The sequence below is a fragment of the Ascaphus truei genome, chromosome 1 (assembly GCF_040206685.1).
Source record: "Ascaphus truei isolate aAscTru1 chromosome 1, aAscTru1.hap1, whole genome shotgun sequence".
NCBI classification, from domain to species: Eukaryota; Metazoa; Chordata; class Amphibia; order Anura; family Ascaphidae; genus Ascaphus; species Ascaphus truei.
The window spans coordinates 156,198,072-156,218,894 of NC_134483.1; the positions used below are offsets into that span (position 1 = coordinate 156,198,072).

Genomic DNA, 20,823 nt, shown 5'->3' on the forward strand with positions numbered 1-20,823 from the left:
ATACCGAGTGCTTAATTACCGATTCCTTGAGGAATTTGAAATCGCCCTGAGATTACATTTTACTGGCAGGGGTGAAAAGAAGAAAGAGGGAAGCACATTACTGCACTTTGCATTACTTTTATTGATTGCCACGACAAGGCAATCAAAAGAGCAACATTTCAGATCTATAGTTCAAATTGTAAACCACAAAGGCATTACCTGCTGTGGAACAATAGGACAAAAATACAGTTGTCTGATTGATCAAAGCCAACTACACAGTTTAATATTGGACACTGAGAGCCTGACTTTATAAAAGTGTGTAGTTACCTTGAAAATAAACACTGCATAGTTATTCTTGATGTGCTCTGTGTTTTATTTGACTTAAATCAGCAACGTTATTTCCAATAGCGATCTCTCATGGTCAGGTTGATTAATACCAGAGAAAATCGGCAGAGCTGTCAAATATGATTAGTTAAAATGAAGTCTCTAGTTGCCAGCATCCATGACATCATGGGTGAGGCCTGTAAAATCTCCATCATTTGGGGCGACCGTCCTACTCTTTCCCAGAGTAAATAACCTCATCAAAGAGATGCTATTCATTGAAGTTCTGTATCATACGTCAATCAAATGTCAGTTTTGTATCTAGAACCTGTATATTTTACTGTTTCTTTATATCAATAACAATTACTGTACATGTGGAGGATATTACACATGTTCAGTGGGGAACCCACTCATGAAACGTGTAATATTTGTTGAAGTTTCTTCCTTACATATTGCATCGCGAACCAGTTCTCTTATTTCAAAGTTTGTATTGAGTTGCTTTTCTGATAAAAATATGTTCTAATTAAAGTTTTGCAGCAAAAGAGTTAGCTCTAATTGATTGTATCATAATGTACATGTTTATTAATTACTTCAAATATTGATCTGACATTTGCTTTGTTTATATTGTACAGCTACTAGAGTTCTCACTATTTAAATTCCTGCTGATATAGTGAATATTATATTTTCATTCACAGGTCTCAGGGTGGAGACTTTTTGTGCTGAATTTCAAACCTGCAAGCCCAGGTAAGAATGACTTTTTTCCAATTTCATTGCGCATTTGTATGGATATTGCTGTACGTAGACATAATAAACTATTTTGTTTTTGTGACCATTTAATACATTTATACACCTTTTTGATAAGTCCTGTGAGTGCCTGTTTTTCTCACAGACATTTAAATTTTCTCCGGAGCACCCAGGCAATATGACCAAGTTGTAGTTGTCACGCAGTTCTGCTTATATACATACGGTATACACACACATATGTATTTTTATATATATATATATATATATATATATATATATATATATCTTATAATTGTCTGTTTTCTAGTTCTACTGTATCGTAGTTTATATCTATATTGTTAATACAAACAATATTTCTAGTTTTATTTCTTGTGCTGACAATATTGTTGATTACAATACTTTGGTAATCTTGCAGTTACTGCCTGTTCTCTATGTTGGTAAACCATTCCTCTTATGCCAGTAGTGAAGCAGCTATTAAATTGTATCCTACATTTACATTTTTCATCTGTTCAAGAAGCATGATGGTAGATAAATTGATTTCCTAATAATAACCACACTTGTAACATGAATTGTACAAACTAGAGATTTTTATAGTGTCAAAAATTTCCGAGTCAGTGGCTGTAGAGTTGAAACAATATGGGACCTTATTTATCAAGAGGCCAACATTTATGTCAGTGTTAAGCTAAAGCAATAGGCACAATTTTGTGTTACTTCTGTATTTGCAGAGAATTGGTAAGGCACTTGAGTTAGAAAATGCACTAACCTTGTGATTCCCTGCATAACACATGACAGTTGTGTTTGCAGACTCCAAAAGTGTTGCCTAAATGTTAACAAAGTGGAAAATCAAAGTGGCAGGCCAAAAACAATAAACAGCTGTTACGTCTATCATATATAACTCCAGTATTTACAGGATTAATGTTGATAGAATATATTTTCTTTATAATGAATATACAATGTTATTTTGAATTGACATAGTATTATATAATCTGTTGCATCAAGAAGAATAAAGGAAATATTGCCCGAAGCAATTAGGATTGGGGAAAAAACATGTAATTCTTATGAATGTTATTTATGTATATTGATTGATTATTAAAATGTCTGACTTTTGTACAGTACCGACCAGTAGCACAAAATAGCAAAAGAAATAAAAATAAAAACATTTAAAAAATGGATATTTCCGAGTGTCCCAGAAATGACCACACCTCCACTTGCCTAGCTGGCACAAGCATTTACTTTATTTAACATAATCCAGCAAGTACATCCCCATCAAATCTGATTAAATCCGCAAAACTGTTCATAGTGAAGTATCATTATTTTTCCTTAATCGTACTCAATGTTCATTAATAAGGATACTGTACATACAATTAGTTCAATTCTTGATCTGTATTGAAATCACCCTTGGGTTAATAAATTCCCAAAGTGGTACACATATGGCAGGCCTTCCAACAGGTTTTCTGGGGTCTGGGACTCGAGTGCTTATCTGTGTCACGGAACAGCTGTTGAATGTGTGGTGGGGGAGGTGCGCCAATATGGGAACGGGGCAGTGGATGGCCTTGCCAGTACCCATTTAGTAAGGGAGAGGAATCCTGGTGGAGAAGAGAGCCCAGTCAGCCAATTTCTTCCTACGGTCCGGGATACTTCCGGTTTTCTATTCCCTGAAATATGGGAAATCCTAAAAATAAAAATGGTACAAGTCTCCAAATTAGACAGTTAATATTTATATATTTAAAAAAAAAAAATATATATATATATATATATATATATACATACATATATATATATATATATATATATATATATATATATACAGTACATATATATATATGAGAAAGACAAAACAGAGAGCGCACGCCCCATAGTGTAACACTGTAACATTTAATGTGGGGAAGGGTGGATGGGGGGATTAAAAACACTCACAATAGAAAGGTAAAATATAAGCAGTATGTGATATATAATCACCACCAAGGCATGTCCAAACCGCAGCAGAGAGTCCAAAACAGGCTGGAGTAGATCTCATGAACAGCGCAGTCCCTGCGGTTCACTCGGTTCACTCGAAATCATCCAGGTGATTCTGGCATCAGAGTTGGCCTTCAAATCACTACATGTGCTCCCCGGCTGTAAAGGTTGCACACAACGTGATGATGTAGTGTCGTAAAATACGTCCCTGATGCGTTTCGTCGCAACAAATGCAACATTCCCTTTTTTTGCACACTGCACACACTGCACACACTCTCACTGCACACACTCTCACTGCACACACTCTCACTGCACACACTACTCACTGCACACACTGCTCACTGCACACACTGCTCACACTCTCCCAGCACACACTCTCCCAGCACACACTTGCTCACTGCACACACTGCTCACTGCACACACTGCTCACTGCACACTGCACACACTCTCACTGCACACACTGCTCACTGCACACACTGCTCACTGCACACACTGCTCACTGCACACACTGCACACTGCACACACTGCTCACTGCACACACTGCTCACTGCACACACTGCAGACTGCACACACTGCTCACTGCACACACTGCTCACTGCACACACTGCTCACTGCACACACTGCTCACACTCTCCCAGCACACACTCTCACTGCACACACTGCACACTGCTCACTGCACACACTGCACACTGCACACACTGCACACTGCACACACTGCACACACTCTCCCAGCACACACTGCTCACTGCACACACTGCTCACTGCACACACTGCTCACTCCACACACTTTGTCCCCATGGTGGTCATATCATCTTAGGTATTGATCATAATATGTTTTGTTTCTATATGATAATTTAGTTCTCCTTGGGTTTGTGCAATTTCAATTTATTTTTGCTTAGTCAGGCAGGTTTTCAGTCAGCTGTTTTTTTTGTTTTTCATCATATTTTGATTTAATAAATTACTATTATTATTTTGCATAAATTGTCTGAGTGCTTTTTAGAGGTTTCTTTTTCTGTGTTTTCATATTTACTTTATTCCTCTAGCACCGTCTAGCAGTTAATTTTTCTGTAATTTCTTTTCAGTTATTTTTCTGGTAAAGATAGGTTTAGATAATGCATTTATATATATATATATGTCAAATGGATATATTACTGTGTGCTCATTTGCATGTCTTTGGCAGGTCTGCAACCCTGCCTTTCACATTATCACCCAGAATACAGTGCTTCCACTGCAGCAAGGGATTCTGGGAAATGACATGCAAATGAACACACAGTGCCATTTTTTGCTTCAAATCCATTTTCACATGGACCCCTATAAGCTTATGCTTGCTGCATTGGGATTCCAAATTTTATCTGCACATGATGAATAGGAATTTGGATTAGTCATCTTTATTTTAGTTCTACTACATTTGAATTAGAAAAGCAAGGTGCTTTCTTATAGCAAGAGTAGAGGTTTTACATCTATCCTAATTCACAATGATTAGATATTAATATGTGTAATATTACAGCAATAAAGCTTTGCATATATTTACATTTGTGCATTGCACAAAACACCACAAACATAGAATCCGCGTTGTTTGTCTTCATCAAAACAAGATTGACACATACCAAAATAATATGTGCACCTCTACTTCCACTGACTATTTTTAAATCTTTTTTTGTGAGCACTGAACATACTGTAAAAGGTGTATTTTTGTCTATTCATGATTTGTCTTCCCAAACAGTTCCCAAGGTTCTATTTCTATATTTGGTGCAGAATTTTATGTTGTACAACTTAGAGCAGCAATCCCAATGAACTTGGGATAGCTCAGATGATCTGTGGTCCTCTGAGCTAGAACAGCAATGATTATGGCGATAGATGCCAATTAGAAATAAAGCAATATGTGTGTTTGGATCAACAATAGAAAGCCGCTACATCATTATTGGCCATATTGTGTACACACAGTTAACCATCTCTGGAAAAATAAGCCAGGCAAATTGTTGCTTTGAACATCTGGGGATCTAAGTAATATTTCTGTTACATGGTTAGAAAAGAAAAATGATAGCCCAACACACAGAACTTGATACCTAGAATTATAACACCCCAAGTCACGACTACTAAGTATATAAACTCCTATAAACACAAAAGGCAAGGTATCCACAACTGATAGAATTTACTAGAATAATATAATTCATATTTTAGGGGGGATCAAATAGTAATGATAAGAGTGTAAGATAGACTGTTACATTACATAGTGTTATGGAAGATGACGGTTTAAATATATTAACAAAGCTAGTTAATATGGGAGAATACGAAGCGAAGTTGGGGATTGCAATAATGTAGATATTTTGCATTGAACTTGTAACCCAGGAGACTCCCGGAAAATAAAAAAGAGGTTTCTATCATAAAAAGGGGCTGAGCTGGGGTTCAGTTTGTTCTGGTTACTGTATAGAAGCAAGTACTTCAGTGTATGTCCTGCACACTTCACCATGAAATCCTAATATTCAGTCCTCCAGTTAGAGGATAGCTATCTGGGAGGATGCCCACTGTACAATCATTGACATGAGCGAATGAACCAACCAGTTAAGGCTTGTGGATTTGACAGTCTCTGAAGACAGGATTGTCCTGATTCTAGATCTTTTGCCATACTTGCAATAAACTTTATCCTGGGACTGTTTCCCCGAAGCTCTTGGGTTCTGCATAAGCCGTGTGTCCCTATATTTGGGTGAAGCCAGCTAACTAGACCAGGTGAACCTGTTTGGTATGCTGTTTTAAAATAAAGATGGCTATTGTCCTGTACAATGTATTCTCTGAGTTTCCCTGGAGGTACCAGTGGTGTGCAAATGACAGTATTATCTCGTTTGTAAAGTCAGAACCTGTGACTAGCAATATGGAAGACCCATACTCAGCTTACAGTCAAGAAAGATGATTATTAGGTTAATTGTTATTTTCTTGATACACGTGAATACGTTGTTTATTTTCGATCACTTATTCAATTGCAGTTTTTTTCTCAAATTCTAGTGGATTATTTTTTTATATCTTCCTCTGTGGTTTATGTGTACATTGCTAATTTGATAGAAGCTTCTTTTAATACAAATACTAAACTTTAGAGCACAAAATAGTAGGTAAAACTTTCATAGATAAATTGTATCTGTGAATCTAGAAAAAGTAGCAACCAGCACATTACTGTACATAAACTGATGGACTTTTCAGATAGTTCACAATAGGTAACATTTTTTTTTGTTTAAGATCTGCTAACAAGGGACCTTTTAAAATAATGTCAATTAATGTAACAATGATCAATTACCAGTGAACGAAAAAAGTTTTTAAGTGGTTAAGTTGTACTATTTCGCGGAACAGCATTATTTGTGTTATTGATCCTGTAATGAGGTTTAATTGCTGCACCAGGAAAGAACCAACAACAATGAATGGTTTCACAGACAGCACCAAATATAATCCATGCTTTGTTGTACTGTGCCAGTTGCAGAACTGGACAATGGTATTACAAAAATAAAACCGATAATATTTCACACAAAGTAGATTCTGGTTGATAATAACTTATTCAGTTTTATTGCAGCATAGCACAAGGCATAGTGCATGAGTTTTATTTTGGTGGTGATTTTTGCAAATACAGTAGGTATAAAGGTTTATTACACATTTAACAAAAGCAGTAGTAGAGCAGTATAAAACACAAGCAAGCAAATTAACATACACTAAGAATATGACAAACAGTACATACAGGAGAAGATAAGAAATAGAGTAGTAGCAGTGATTAATAGTATGTTTGATAGCAAACAGACTTTACTAACTCGGGGGCAGATCCACTGAGGTTCGTTAACGTAGTGCTAATAGCAAGCTTTTATTAAAATCATTAGACTATTTTACTTCAGTGCTGGACGTGTTGAGCAGGGGTTGTGACTTGTTGTACCAGCACTGTCAGTGGGATGTGGAAGTCTACAGTCGACCACGCTCTTGTTTCCTGTTGGTGGCCCTGGTTGTATTGGCCTTTTTCTATGTTGGGAATGATTCTGTACATTGAATCATTTTCTTTTTAATACCACTTGCTGGAGGAAACACAATCCGATCAAATTGACCACTTAAAAATATGGCCATGCATAAAATCCTTTAGAAATGTAGTCAAATAAAAATCCATGTGTGTGGTACTACATATTTCAATATTTCTCTGATCCTTTATATATTCTAATTGTGTTTAGCTTTAAAAATCAAATTCGTTTTGATCTGTGAATCAAGTTAGCACTGCTTCAGATATTTTATATCAATCGTTTTTGAATTAAAACCACTGCCTCATCCTCCTGCTGGATAAAAAAAAATATATGTACTGTACAGGGAAACATTTTTTTAGTATCTGTCTCATTCCATTGTATTTACAAACACAGAGAGTAACACTGTATGCAGTAAAGACACTGACATACAGTACAGATAAGGCCCTATCTATAATGCACTCAGGTCTGTAAGAAATAGTACCCTACTGAATATAAATGCAGTACAAAGAAGATAGTCTGGACCAAATAGTAAGGGTAAATTGGTGTTTATTAAAATACTTTATTAGGAATATACTATTAAAATATAATGGAACCAGTATAATGAAGTGAGAATAGGAACTGAAAGTATAACGTGCTGATACCCCGTAGGGGGTCTATATTGAGCAAAATGAGCTAAATATATGACACCTGCACAGAGATGTCCGTACAGGTGAAGAGTCCAAATGGGACTGAAGATATCAGCAAGAAATTCCAGAAGCTGAGGTGCCCAAAGCCTAGTTTAACGTGGCTATTAGGGCTGCTTCTGATAGGTCATGACGTCACTGGATAGCCTATATCGTTGCACTCACAAAAAGCACTGGTGTGTAATTAAAGGATTGTCACCTAACATGTAATGCCTCACAGAACTGCATAACACTGTAGAAGTTAATAACAATCGAGGGCAACAATGAAATATGGTGAATAACGGTGTAAGTTAAGTATAAACCCACACACATCAGCACGTTATACTTTCAGTTCCTATTCTCACTTCATTATACTGGTTCCATTATATTTTAATAGTATATTCCTAATAATGCATTTTAATAAACACCAATTTAACCTTACTATTTGGTCCAGACTATCTTCTTTGTACTGCATTTATATTCAGTAGGGTACTCTTTCTTACGGACCTGAGTGCATTATAGATAGGGCCTTATCTGTATGTCAGTGTCTTTACTGCATACAGTGTTCCCCTCTGTGTTAGCTAATTACCCTTATGCCCTATTGCACCGGTCTGTTTCCAAGACCGTGCTGGTCTCAATAGGTAGAGCGGTTGCATCTTGCCCTCATTCCATTGTATGGCTAAATCCCAAGCCCTTTGCTGTAAACACAGAATAACATTGTGTCAAATAATGGTATATTGTATGACAATTGTCTTTTTTTTTACTGAAAATTAATTGTGAAATTATATTTTGTACTTTTGGGAGGTAAAAGTTTGGTATTTGCATGCTATGAAATGAAATATTTTTAAAGACAGAATAAAGATTCGTGGCCTAGCTTTTGATGGCTGTTGATTCGTGGCCTAGCTTTATCATTTGCCATTGGCTACAAATTAATTAAATTGTGTAGTATTCTTTGTCAAACTGCAGGAGAATAGAAAAAAACACTATGTAGCAATAATTTTGTATTCAGAGAGCATGTCAACATGTGCTTATCAAAAGACCAAACTCATATATGCAGCAGATGTGGGAACTGTGCTATACAGTATAAAGCATAATTTAAAGGTAAAAATATTATTCTGGAGAATAATCTCAGTGGTGCACATAACTTACATCAGCTATAGTAGCCTGAGATACCAATTGTCCCACTAGGAGTTAATTAACCCCTTCCCAATGACACACTAGAGTGAGTATAGTCTCACAAAAAATGTAAAAATACAAAAAATAAAAAATGTTATTGTTAATATTCAACAGCGACGACGATAAAATATATACATAGCACAAAAATGTTAAAATCCCCTATGGGGCGACACATGGCGATTCTGAATTGACCGGAATGAATTATAGCTGAAAAAGGGACTATAATCTTTACTACAGACAGTGACCGCAATGGTATCTCAATTCAATTCCCATTGCTCACAAAAATAGAGTATATTAAGTCTCAACACTCCAAATGATATGAGACAAAGTATATACCTGGTAGCTCATTAGATAATGTCTGCATACTGAGTATAATTCACAGTCAGCCTAAACAAGTTGACACGGTATGGGATACATCACAGAAACCTCCAAGATAAACTCTTAGTTTAGTCAGGATGTACAGTAGCAGATGCAAGTATAAGTTATCTTGCTATGCTCATAGTAAAGCTCAGGATTAATAACCCTATATATCCCTAATGCACTCAGCACACTCAAAATCCTTAAATGAATGAGACACTTGTTATTCATGAATGAATGAGACACAATGTTACTATTGTCTGCAACTGACCACCAAGGTTCAAATATTGAGGAAAATGAAATCATACATGCATTCATGTGATAGTGTGCAAATGTAAAATGCAACTAAGAAATTTCACAACACCGGATTGTATGCAAACGACACCTGTTGTACAGGCTATAGTATTCAATCTTAGTGCAGTAACTGGTGTATATACGCTCTTATCAATTTATTCTCAATGTATGACACAATGTGACCAGTTGAGAAAATCCCTTAGCACTGGCATGTGCTCACAAATATTGTAGCGCATCAAAATAGAGGTAGCCGCTTATACAACCTTGTCTGTCCTGGTGTATGATGTGGTATACTACTGACCACCAGCCAAGCACCAAATGAGTCACCTCCTTCAGAGATGCCACCGTCGTGACGTCAAAACCCTACGCACGTTTTGTATGACTCAGCATACTGACAATGCAGTAGCTGATATAAATTATGTGCAACACTCTGAGTGCAGGTATCTGGGTTCTACGGTTAACCATGAGTTAAGTTCTGTTCTTTATATACTATGCATATACCCCAGTGCACCTTTGTTCATATCCTCTGTGTACTAGGTTGAGCGTTGAGTTAATTTTCAAGTTTAGTAATAATCTCAGTGGTCAAATTCCATTTCTGTAATATGTATTAGATGATATAATATGTTTATACACAGGCTTTCTCCCTGTTTAAAATTAAATCCAATTACTGCTAATACAATTTGAAAAAAGCATTAGCACTGTAGCCTAGCCCCCGCTCACTTCCGGTGTGGGGAGGGACGGCTGCAGGCTTGGGGAAGCCGACGGAGTTCCGCGATGGTTCCAGGTGTCGGAAGGCCACCATCTTAAGTCCTCACGCATGTGCAGTTCAGTCCTTGCGCATGCACAATGTAGAGTGTGGCGGCCATTAGAGAAAAGCTCCATACTGGACTACATGTCCCAGCAGCTACTCGCCACATGGAAGACTGTAGCCAATAGGGCTTTCGGAATCCCGAGAAGAGAGATACATTTGGGGTGCTTAGGACTGTGCATCAGTCGGAACAGAGACGCAGGCAGAGGAGGCAAGTGGCTTCCGGGGTAGGCTAGATCTGCCCCGAAGGCCCCAGATAGGCTCCAGCCCCTCAGATTGTGGCTGCTATTTGGAAGGCCCTCCAGAGAGGGACGCTCCCCTTAACACAGTGACAGAGTGTCCTAGTGCTGCATATGTGACCGGACGGCCACGCGGTGAGGTGCGGCCTTAGGTCTGGGACAGATCCCAGGTAACCATAGACATTAAAGGACACACTCCAACTGGAGCTCTCTCAAGGGGCGGATGCCAATGGACAGGAGGGGATCCGGTAGACCGCATCGTGGGACCACATTGGGGATCCACTATCCCAAGTCGGTCTGGTCTGGCCTAAGACCAGGAAGGTACACAGGGGATAGCGCTGCTCCTCACACTTCGGGTGGACTTGACTCTGTGGACACCGGGTGGTTAGGTGACCAGGGCACCCTCAGTACTTTGGGGGTTTCACTGGGGTGGTGTATATACAGCTCAACCCCGTTACAGCGTCATCTGCTATAACGCGGTTCCGCTTATAACGCGGTTTGAGCGTGGAACCCTAATTTAAAAAAAAAAATTTGCACACACACTGTACACACTCACAGCACACTGCACACACTCACTGCACACACTGCACACACTTACAGCACACTGCACACACTCACAGCACACTGCACATACTCACAGCACACTGCACACACTCACAGCACATTGCACACTTACAGCACCAGCACACACAGCACACTCTCACAGCCCCCCCCCCCACCTACCTTGAGTGTCAGCTGCTGGGGCATCCTGTGGCTTCTAGCGGGGATCAGAGCGAGGCTGGGGGGGGAAATCGTGAGAGGCTGGGGGATTGGTGTGGGGATCGGCGCGAGGCTGAGGGGATCGGTGAGGGGATCAATGCAAGGCTGGTGGGGATCGGTGCAAGGCTGTGGGATTGGTGCAAGGATCGGTGGTTGGATGGTGCAGAGCTGCTGAGGGGAGTGCGGGGAATGCTGGATGAAGTATGGTGGCTGCTAGGGGACATGTAGGGCTACCAGCGCCTCACTGCACCTCTTCCCCCCTCCTACCTCCTGCCTCCTCCTCCTCCCGATCAGGCACGCGGCGGCCATTTTTTATAAAACTTAGCGCGACCCCGGTTATAACGCGGTCAGATCGGGTAGCCCCCGAGGACCGCACTATAACGGGGTTGAGCTGTACTGTATATTGTGTGTGGATATTGCATTGTGGGGCCAGTACTGTTATTGTGTGTTAAGTTTATGTGTGTCAGTAAAGATAAGTCCGTTATACCAATGTATGTATATTTATTAATTGACTGTCATGGGTCCTGTGAGGAGTTATCCAGCAGTGCTAGGATCCCTCTCAGGTGGAGGCGCTGTAACCAGAGTAAACGCGATCACCCCAGGCTCCCAGTGGCAGAGGATCAGATCTCCTGTACGCCAGACCGGTACTCAACACGCGTAGTTCCCTTTGACACAGGGGAAAGGGGGATACAGCACTATGCACACATTTATAATAAACAGTAAAGAGGAGGCGGCATGTAACGCATTAATTGCAGTAATTGTATGCCGACATTAATTAATTTCTAAGCAACTGTGGAACACCAGTAGTTACCTCTATAGGGAAAAAGGTAACAGGGAAGTATCCAAGGAAGAATAGTAATGTAAAGAGGGATTCTATTTTGAAAATGATCTTCTGGACAGTCAGAGCTGCCAACAGACATTTTTCAACATGGGACAAATTTAACAAACAGGTCCCCCCAGACAGGCTGGCAGTCAGATGTAGGTGGAAAATTACATAAATCAGAAGAGAGGATAATAAGCTGGATGAGGACTGAGTGCAAATTACTGTACATCATCTTTCATTCACTTACAATGTACATATTTGAATTTTAAAATAAAAGTTCTAGAATAATTGTTAAATATATTGCATATATACAGTAGCAGTGCTTCCCCCACCCTCTGGGAGATTCCCCGGCTACCAGGTGTGTGGTTGATGCTGCATACCTGTTGGCTCAAAGAATGGCTGAGATCCCGCTAATGTTGTTAGGGAACCAGAAAGGCTTTAGGGCTGATTCCCCTGCATTCTGGTGTCAGCGCCATCTTCTACCATAGGCTCGAGGAGTGCTGGAAGCAGTCCCTGCGGAAGAACTCCCTCATACTCCCCCTGATAGACTGAAAACTCAGGCAGGAGTATATTTGTAACAGGAACAGCTTTATTTTTCTCCATACAGAATACAGCATAACAGTCCACAACTGCGTAGACTATCACTGGTCTCCAGCTTCAGAATGGTCCCTGGACTAAACCCCCAATCTTGGGCCCCAGAGGTTGGTCCTAGCTCTTCCCCTACTCCCTGATGAAGCATGGGTTATGGTTCTTACTCCCACTCCCCTAGGGGAGGGGATAGAAGGTGAAAGAGCCCTGCACACCTCTTCTGTGGGACCAGTCTCTCTCAAGGGAGTGATAACTAGCTCAATTTAGGAAGTGCAACCCCTTAGTACGATGGGGGAAGGTTCAAGATCTGAGCCCAGGATTGGGCAGAACACATGCCTTGTCCCACCTCCCCCTGTCACTCAAGGGAGCTGCTCACTGATGGGGAAAACCCTGGATTGGGCCTAACACTGGCTGCACTGATACCAGGACTCTTTGTCAGGCAAGGCAGATTTGTAGCCAAGCCAGACATGGCTACACATACAATTGCAATGTATTGATCTGCATTAAATAATAAAAAATATGTACTATTTGACATAAATATAGCCAAAAGACAACTCTTCAACCAATTGCTCTCTCTCCCCCCCTTTCCCATACACACGTCTGTACTCTCCACTTCTCTTTTGGACCCAAATAACCCTCCTCAACATATCCTTGGGGAATTATCACCATTTCACCATGCATCCCGATTAGGATGCCTCCAGGCTACTCTTCCTGTACTCCAAAACCACAGTACATTACACTGAAAAGCACAGTTTGGACATACAATTGTACTGCAAAGTGGTTGGGATGGATAGTTCAATTGATATGAGCCAATGATCTAGAAGAAGTGAGGAAGATGGAGACCAAGGAATGAATCCTTTATTTTCCTCAGCAAAATAACTTATTCAGCTGCTCACGTGATGTTATCTGCCATGCATATCCGTGTTGAATTTATTTATTTATTTATAAAATGTTTTACCATGAAGTAATATGGTTAATGGACAAGGGCACATGGATTTGAATCGAAAAAGATAATTTATTGTGCCATAGACTACAACTTTTCGCCCTGCTGGCCTTTCTCAAGTAAAATGGCTTAAACACAAAGACAAACAAACATGCTTTAAATAATCCCATAATCCAAATCAAAACATCCTTGTGCAGCTGGTGCTTTCTCAATCTTCCAATCCGGTCCATCGTTACTGAATCAGCTGGCTTCTGCTTCTGGTCTCTCTTGAGGGTGTATCCAATTCTTCACGTGGATTGTCTCAGTAGTATCAAATCATATTCTTCATAGTCCGGGATCTGCCGGCGCCATCCTCTAAAGCTTCCGCCATTTCCATGGTTCCCTTGCATGCACAGTCTGTTTCCTTGAGTCCGCGCGATGCATCCTCATAAGCGCGTGATATCATCCTTGTGTGTCAACCAATCTGGATCCAGTCCCACCTCCGAGAGGTGTCTGACATCACCACTCTGTGTTTATCCCAGCTGTGTCCCATGGAGAACATCTGTGTGTTGTATATCCCTTGTTGCTTTGCAACGTAATTCATTCGTCGCGCTCCTACTCAAGAGACATTCAGATAAGTTGCAGTAATATATGTATCACATCCATATGATTACCAAATGCTATATGGTAGCATTAAAAACAGCACTTCCCCTATCTGGCATACAAGTTTTCCCTCTGTCCATGCAGGCCAGACATAGAAGAGCATAAAAAGAAGATAAATGCCAGGGAATAAAAGTCTGTAATGCACTTTCCTAGCCTACGAGAGCAGCACTAAGTGTGTCCAAGTTTTAGAAGGTTGTGTGAACAAAATATTGTATTGTATGCAGATGTTTAGGCATAGGCCTATTAGGCCTGGACCTACAGCGGCAAATTTCAGACGGGGGGGAAATTTCAGGGTGGTCAGTGCTGTGGTTACTGAGACCCCGCTCTCTTCCCCACAACAATTAAACTCATTACCAGAGGAGGGCGTGGGGCCTCTGTGAAGGTCTCTTACTTCCTCCTGCAGCATCACCCTCCTCCTTTTGCAGTGTCAAATGACTATGAAAACGTGACTTTACATGGTGTCCCATTATCATGGAAACGTGTTGCCATGTGACTTTGGGATGCTGCAAGAAGAGAAGGCAAGGGTGGCAAAAGGAAAGTGCTTATGATGGCCTCTGGGCGGCAAAATTCTAAAACTGGCCCTGATTGTAGAGTGCAGCCAACTTTTATGTTGAGATAAATATACAGTATTGTGCATTTAAAAAGATACACATGCAGTAAAGAAGATTATAGGGCATATGTCAGGTGTATATTACAATAGTGAGAAATAAAGTACTAAATGTAATATTTAGCTTTTCTCTTCACTGTTTACTCTGTAGAAATCTAACACACACTGCATGGTATTTTATTGCTGTTTACTTTGTGTTAAATCTCATTGTAAACCATATCAGACTTTGACCTATACCATTACATTTTATTAGTTTAGAGGGAATCAAGTCACCCCTTGTTAACTGTTTTATTGGATGACAAGAAACACATCACTGAAAATTGCATTTCTTATTTCTATTTGGATTTCTAACACCTCCAGCACCCTGATTACAAACATACATATTTCCTATCTGTTAATGAAGGCAATTATGTAAAGCATTTTTTCTAAATTTGCTAAGTCAGACGGAGAGCATTTTTTTAAATTAATGCGGAAAAACATTTCTGAAAATATTCTTAAATATAGGAAATCTGCTATATATTATCTGCTATAGTTAATCAGCAAGGTTACCATGCTAACGTATAATACACACACCAGGCACCTAAAAAAATTGTAACTTATTGTTTAAAAATGTACATTATATTTTTAATGAAGTGTAGCCCTCCTTGCCCAGCTTCTATGGAGTTTACATCAATGACTGTATTATGGCTACTCAGGGTTCAATTATCTGGTTCAGGGTGCAGGCGTCATATGACTGGGCGTTGGTAGCAATGATGGAAATAATTGGGCGCTAGGAATATTTCTAGTACAACAACACACTTTATTTGTGGCCCCTGGAGGCTTGGACTCTTCTCATTCAGTTACATTACATATTACTAGGGCTGCCAACAGAAATCGTGGGCCCAGGACAAACATTTGAAGCAGGCCTGCCCCCCCCCCCCCTTGTGTTGGCAGTGTTGGCAATACACCCCAATGCAAAAAACTTCCCAACCCCAAATAAATACAAAAAAAATCCCCACCCACCAAATATATACAACCTCCCCCACCCACCCAAATGCATACAAAAAACCCACCTACGCAATACATATATATAAAAATACATATAACCCTCCATACACACACACACGTATATACAGCTGAACCCTGTTATAATGTGGTCCTCGGAATGAGATGGCGTTATAAAATTTCACCGCGCAGGACTTACCAGCATCTGCAGCTCTCACCTCTCTGCAGCTCTCCCTGCTTCAGGCTGCGCACAAGCTCTCTCCTCTCTGCAGCTCTCCCTGCGCCAACTTACGCGGCACTTTCGGAGACTTTCGAGTGCACCATGTGAAATTGTTTTTTTTTTTTTAAACATTCAATGCTTTATTGCTAACAGACATATACACACACCCTTCCACCATGTGGGAGTTGAACATGAATACATTTTATATAATACACATGCAGGAATTGAACCCAGGACATTTCATATGCTAGTACCAATCCCCTACCTGCTATGCCACAGAATTGATGTGATGAAACAGTCTATATACACATCATATAAAAAAACAACCCTCCCCAATACATATAAAAAATAACCCCAATCCATATAAAAATTCCCCCAGCCCCCCAAAACATATAACAATCCCCCCCCCAATACATATGAAAAAAAAATAGACATACCTTGGGAATGCAGGCCTCCTCACAGGAAGGCCTGCATCTGATGCAGAGTGGGGGCCTGGTCACGATCGGCAGCCATCATCTTTTGTCCCCCTTGGCGGCCCTGATGGCCGTGCAGGGGGCCCTGCATATTATCATAGTTGTTGTCTGTTTCATTTGTTCACTGCACTCTTAAAAAAGATGCATCCTTAAACACCCACTCTACTGACATACTTGAACCATCCCCATTCTACATAACGTCTGTTATGCTCTGTCTCTAGGGGCTCTTCCTCAGGTCCTGCCCAACTCAATAATTTAGAGAGGTCTGAACACCACTCCTGTTTCTGGACAGACTATTATGTGAGATAAATGAATATTTCTATATACCCTTACCTGAACTGAGGGGTGAAGGGGTTATCCATGGTCACCCACTATCCAGGGACCATCCATGTTTTCAAGATATTTTGTAGTTTTTAGTGTACAGGTTTTAACACAAATTTGGCTGCCAGAGAACATGTCTATGGGATCACCAATAGCGATAGGTTAACGTGTCAAAGTTCGACCTGCAAACTTTCATATTAACTTTTATTAAAAAACTGCACAACGTCTCTATTTTGCTGTTTTTTTAGCTGTACGGTTGTTGTTTTTTTAAAGTTCAGCGCAAAAATACTTTTAAGTTGGCTCCACTTTTAAGCACATTTTTGCTTAGTTTCATTTTTGCAGAAGACTGTACAGTAGAATTAAAAAAACAAAAATAAATAAAGGCAACTTTTTAAAAACTTTTCGCCAAAAGTCAAACTTGCAAGGAAACGCAATTTTCTCAGCGACTTTTAACTTTGGTGAAAATTTTCTCCATCTCCAATCACGAATAAAAAAAGATGTCAATAAAATATAAATGATGACACACAGAATAGCTGTATAATATTTTAATAAAATACATTGTCTATTTACATATCCTATTTTATGTACTGTTAGTTGTCCTTAATATTAAACATTTGTTTTTATTTTTTTATTATATATGAGGGTGCGTTGCAAATGGATGGTCATTATAAAATGTTATAAAGTTACTGAATTTATAGTAAATTGATATAAGTAATACAACTCAGATATTTTGAGTGGGTTTGTAGGTATACTGTAAATGTTTGATATTTACTTCACCACTTTGCAGGACTCTTTCATAGTGATTAGGAATTTACTACTGACTCAGGTACCTCATACAGCACATACCATGTCACTTTGCCACCATATTTTGTCAAAACAACCATGTAAATAAAAATCCTGCTGCTTCCTTTGTGACATATCGATATACTGAAGGATCAAGATGAAACATTTACTGATTTTTCAACTCGATAATGTGTTTGTGGGATTTAAAAAGAGCTTAAAATGTTCCTGCTGCTAGAAAAATCCTTTCAGGAGAAAGTGTGCAATCTAGGAGCTAATACAATGTCATTGCGTTAGTGGGCAGAATCTACCATCTAGTATGTCAGCTTTACAAGACTTATTTGTAATAAACTGCCCAACAGTATCTCTGATTCTTATCTGCTGTGACTACTTTCTAGACTAGAAAATAAAAAGCTTTTTTAAAATGTTACATTTAACTCTTTTTTTTTTTTGCACTAAGTTGAATTCCTTTTTCATATGTAAACTATATTCATTCAGACATGTAGCTCAGTGTGCTCTTCGATGGGTTGTAAGTCAAATAGATTTCCAGTACATATCACAATACACTCTATGGGGCCTATTTATTGAACTCTCTCATTCTCCATAATAATAGGTAAAGAGAGCTCTCTTTTTTTTAATACTACAGTGCTGACTTCTCTTTTATATTTCCTATATGGCAGAATATACTGTATCTATACACTTTGGGGAATTATCCACCTCAACAGACTAGATGTTACCGATAATGTTTAGCCTTATCTAGACAACAGAAATATAGATGGATTTATGACGTATTCATCTATAAAAGTATTGCTGGCTTAAAGAATTAATATACTATGGGCAAAACTATTATTCTAAGGAAATAGATGTGTAGATATGTGTTCCAAATAGGAAACACATCCACACTTGCACACCCGGGTTTATGAGAGTTTCTGACAAGATAGAGAGGACTCAATTAAATAAACATTAATTTATTAGAACAGCAACATAATATAACACTTACACGGTAATACTACTTATACTTCCTTATAAGGTTTGTATTTATTACATGCCTAACAAAACAATACAATACAGTTCATCCTATCTAACAATACATTGATATAAAACACAGATATATATATAGATTTACAAGTGCACAAAAATTATGATCATTACCTTCTCTGAGCTCTCCCTCCAAACTCTTCTCTCCTTCTCTAAATCTGGTTTAAATGTGTTTCTAAACCCATAGCTGAACATGCAGGAGGTTCTGATTGGTTGAGGATATATGCTCAAACTAAATTATGTGTGTTTCTCTTTGAAGTTGATGGGAATGCCTAGGAATACCTTATCTATTATATGATAGGAATAACTGGTGGACGGGTCAACAATACTGATTGGGAAAATAGAAGCTTTTTCACCCTGGGGTCTAAATGTTAATTCAGGAAACACAAGTTTTATTTTGGATTCCATGATAATCAACAAGAGAATGTTGATTATCAAGCTGTGAAATAAATAAATCTTTTGTTTGTGAATTTCTCTCAATTCTTGTGTTTTACTGTAATGTTTATCCAGGTGAAGATAGAGTATCTACTTCAAAAGACAGATTACGATTCCTGCATCAAAAGGATTCCTGTGAGAAATTCTCTTGGGTAACACTAGGGTAGGTGAAAGACTTCATCTGTCCAAACAAAATCCTTACCTTATTAGCAATATTCAAATGAAATGGGACTCTTTGTCGCAGCCATTTAGCTTCGGGACAGTTGACCATGGTTGTTTAGCCGCTGTGGGACAGTTGGCCATGGCTGTTTCACCGACACCATTTGATTGTTGGAGATAGGTTAGGGGTTTAGGGTAGGGGATAGGCTTAAAGGTTACACGTAGGTGTTAGATTTGACCATTTACTGCTAGAAAAGTTAATTTTAACACTTCAAATATACATTGACAATACTTCTTTAGGACTTTGTTTTTTGGTACTGCTTTAAAATACAGTGGTGTGAAAAAGAAAGTACACCCTCTTTGAATTGTATGGTTTTACATATCAGGACATAATAACAAACATCTGTTCCTTAGCAGGTCTTAAAATTAGGTAAATACAACCTCAGATGAACAACAACACATGATATATTACACCGTTTCATGATTTATTTAACAAAAATAAAGCCAAAATGAAGAAGCCATGTGTGAAAAATGAAGTATACCTTATGATTCAATAGCTTGTAGAACTACCTTTAGCAGCAATAACTTGAAGTAATAATTTTCTGTATGACTTTATCAGTCTCTCACATCATTGTGGTGAAATTTTGTCCCACTCTTCTTTTCAACGTTGCTTCAGTTCATTGAGGTTTGTGGCATTTGTTTATGCACAGCTCTCTTAAGGTCCTGCCACAGCATTTCAATCGGATTGAGGTCTGGACTTTGACTGGGCCATTGCAACATTTTGATTATTTTCTTTTTCAGCTATTCTGTTGTAAATTTGCTGGTGTGCTTGGGATCATTGTCCTGTTGCATGACCCAATTTCGGCCAAGCTTTAGCTGTCAGACAGATGGCCTCACATTTGACTCTAGAATACTTTGGTATACAGAGGAGTTCATGGTCGACTCAATGATTGCAAGGTTCCAAGGTGCTGTTGCTGCAAAACAAGCCCAAACCATCACCCCTCCAGCACCGTGCTTGACAGTTGGTATGAGGTGTTTGTGCTGATATGCTGTGTTTAGTTTTCGCCAAACTTGGCGCTGTGCATTATGGCCAAACATCTCCACTTTGGTCTCGTCTGTCCAAAGGACATTGTTCCAGAAGTCTTGTGGTTTGTTCAGATGCAACTTTGCAAACCTAAGCCATGCTGCCATGTTCTTTTTGGAGAGAAGAGGCTTTCTCCTGTCAACCCTTCCAACAAACCATACTTGTTCAGTCTTTTTCTAATTGTACTGTCATGAACTTTAACATTTAACATGCTAACTGAGGCCTGTAGAGTCTGAGATGTAACTCTTGTTTTTTTTGCAATTTCTCTGAGCATTGCAGGGTCTGACCTTGTGTAAATTTGCTGGGACGTCAACTCCTGGGAAGATTGGCAATTGTCTTGAATGTTTTCCACTTTGAATAGTCTTTCTCACTGTAGAATGATGGACTTTAAATTGTTTGGAAATGGACTTATAACCCTTCCCAGATTGATGGGCAGCAACAATTGCTT

At 39.2% G+C, this 20,823-nt stretch overlaps 1 protein-coding gene across 38 annotated transcripts in view; it reads left to right on the plus strand.

The window, feature by feature from the left end:
* The window catches only part of PTPRD (protein tyrosine phosphatase receptor type D), a 1,925,499-nt gene that overhangs the window by 879,009 nt on the left and 1,025,667 nt on the right, over positions 1–20,823 (plus strand). For all 38 annotated transcript variants that reach the window (XM_075596164.1, XM_075596174.1, XM_075596156.1 and 35 more), the window contains exon 6: positions 996–1,044. The gene's annotated coding sequence lies outside the window, so the exon portion shown is untranslated. The remainder of the gene's footprint in view (positions 1–995; positions 1,045–20,823) is intronic.